The following is a 2953-nucleotide window of genomic DNA, read 5'->3' as shown; positions in this document are numbered from 1 at the left end:
TGTAATGAGGTCTGGTGCCCTCTTCTGGCCTGCAGACATACACACAGACAGAATATTGTATACATAATAAATAAATAAATATTAAAAAAAAAAGAAAGTGTCCGTGTGTGTGTGTGTCCTCAGAGTCAGAAAAGGACTTCCAATCTCAGAGAGCTGGAGTTACAGTGGTTGTGACCTCCCAACATGGGTGCTGGGAACCACACTTGGATCCTCTGGAAGAGCAGCCCTTCATCTTTGGACTGTCCCGTCAGCCTTCTGCGTTTGCTTGCTGGTGCCCTCAGGGAGTTACTTTTTCTATTTTATCCACATGTGTTTACTTCTCTTTTAGGAAAGGCTTGCTGTGAAGGGACTGTCTTGCTTTGCTGGAAAGGGAACTCCCTCTGATTGATAGGCTCCCGTCCTTTGCAGGAGGGACTTGAATTTCTGTCAGAACAGGATGTTCCAGCTTACTTTACACTTGCTCTGTTCTGTCATCCATTTCTCCGAGGAACTCTGCTTCCTTTTTGTGAGGAATACTATTTAGAAATCCGGTCCTGGAAAAAAAAAAGAAAAGAGAAAAAGAAATCCGGTCCTGGGTACCAAGTATGTACAATGTTATTGTGTTTTAGTATCTCTGGGTTTTTTCAACAGGTGGAGACAGGGTCTCTATTTATAAAGAGATTCCTGGAGCTGTGTGGTTATACTGTTAACTTTGGCTCCTTTTCTTTTTCTTTTCATTTTTATTTGTTTATTTATTTATTTTGGTTTTTTAAGACAGGGTTTCTCTGTAGCTTTGGAGCCTGTCCTGGAACTAACTCTTGCAGACCAGGGTGGCCTCGAACTCACAGAGATATGCCTGTCTCTGCCTCCCGTGTCCCAGGATTAAAGGCTTGTACCACCACCATCCAGCTTCTTTTTTTTCCTGAAACAGAGTCTCACATAACCCAGGCTGTCCTTCAACTCCCTGTGCAGCTGAGGGTGGCCTTGGGTTTACATCCTGAATGCGGAGACAGAGGATGTGCATGGTCACCTCTGGTTTATACAGTGCTGAGGATAGAACTCCAGCTTCAGGTAAGCTAATCATTCTATCAACGGAGCTACTTCTCTACCTCTGGTTTTTGTTTGGAGATAGTGTCTCTGTGTGTAACCCTACTTGGTCTGGACTGGACCTCACTATGTCTACTAGGCTGGCTTCAAGTGTGCCTGGATCCCTCAGTCTCTGCCTCATGAGTACCGAGGTTATGGACAAAGGCCACAATGCCCCGTTGACGTCGTGCTAGGAATAAACTGTAGGTGTATCAAAGAGTTCCACAATAGCCCGGAATGGAGTGTAACAAAGATTTATGTGTTCGGGGATAAACTCACAGTAAGGGTAGTGATCTACCATCCTCTCTGTGCGCTGGGAACTGGAAACCTAATCCAGCAGAAGAAAGGGGGCCGCTCACGCTTTTCGTCTGCACTTAGTAGTACCTGAGACCTGGTCCAAAACGGGCCAGGTTCTAAAAGACTATTGGCTGAAGGAGTTCCCACAGCACTAATCCAGGGCTTCACGAATGCCAGAAAATTGTTCCACCAGCTGGGCTACTCAAGGCTTTCTTGCTTCTAGATTTATTTATTTCTGTTTGCGGTTGTGTATGTTACCTGCATACATATATGTGTGTCACATGCATGGTTGGTGCCTGAGGAGGCCCGAAGAGGTCACAGAAGTCCCTAGAACAGGAGTTATAGGTTGTTGTGAGCTGCCTCATGGATACAGGGAGAGAACCTGGATCCTCTGTGAGAGCGACAAAAGCTCTTAACTGCCCAGGCAGCTCTCCAGCTCTCTTCTTTTTGGAAACATTTTGTGAGCTAGGCAGTGGTGGTACAAACTTTTAATCCCAGCACTCCAGTGGCAGAGGCAGGTCAATCCCTGAGTTCTAGGCCAACCTGGTCTACAGAGTTCCAAGACAACCAGGACAACCAGGGTTACACAGAGAAACCCTGTCTTGAAAAGCAAAAACAAAACAAAAACAAAAACAAACAAACATTTTATGTTCTGGAGAATACAAGCTTTTACATATTTCTTTCATCTCATTACAGGATCTGTTGCTCACAGTTTTGTTTTTTTTTTCTCTCCTCCCAAGACAGGGTTCCCCTGTGTAGCTTTAGATCCTGCCCTGGAACTTGCTCTGTAGAGCAGGCTGGCCTCAAACTCACAGAGATCCTCCTGCCTGTGCCTCCTGAGTGCTGGGATTAAAGGTGTGCGCTACCATCATATGGCTTCAGCTTCCTTCTTATACAACCAAGGACCACATGCCCAGGGGTAGCATCACCCACAGTGGGCTGAGCCCTTCCACATCAGTCATTAATCAAGGAAAAACCACAATGTTCCTTAAGTCAATCCAATGGAGACAGTTCCTCAGTTAAGGTACCCTCTTCCCAGATGACACTGCTGTGTCAGATGGATGAGAACTAACCAGCACCTTTCATATCTGGTTTCTGCAGAGCTGGGGGTCGAACCAAAGATCAGGGGCATGCTAGGCAGACACTCTGACAAGCAGATGCACCCCAGCCCCGGTTTCCTTTTGTAAATTTATTTTTAACAACCTTTAGCCTGCCAGAAACCCACACAGAGTATGGGTTTTTAAAACCTGAAAAATAAAAATCTCCACAATTTTATTAACTTAAAGGAAAAAAGGCACACCAACCGGATAGGGATTATGGGAGGAAATCTCCTGAAGGGGAACATGACAGACAGACAGACAGACAGACAGACAGACAGACAGACAGACACAAAATTCTAAGAGACCAGTGTGGTGGTCCACACCTGCAATCCCAGTTACTTGGGAGACTGAGGCAGGAAGATGTCACTCCCAGGCTAGTCAGGCCCACTTAGTGAGGCCTTTTGGGAAGGAAGGAAGGAAGGAAGGAAGGAAGGAAGGAAGGAAGGAAGGAAGGAAAGGAAGGAAGGAAGGAAGGAAGGAAGGAAGGAAGG

This window comes from Microtus ochrogaster, unplaced genomic scaffold, assembly GCF_000317375.1.
Source record: "Microtus ochrogaster isolate Prairie Vole_2 unplaced genomic scaffold, MicOch1.0 UNK44, whole genome shotgun sequence".
Taxonomy (NCBI): Eukaryota; Metazoa; Chordata; class Mammalia; order Rodentia; family Cricetidae; genus Microtus; species Microtus ochrogaster.
The sequence above is the reverse complement of the archived record's forward strand: the minus strand, read 5'-3'. Positions refer to the sequence as shown.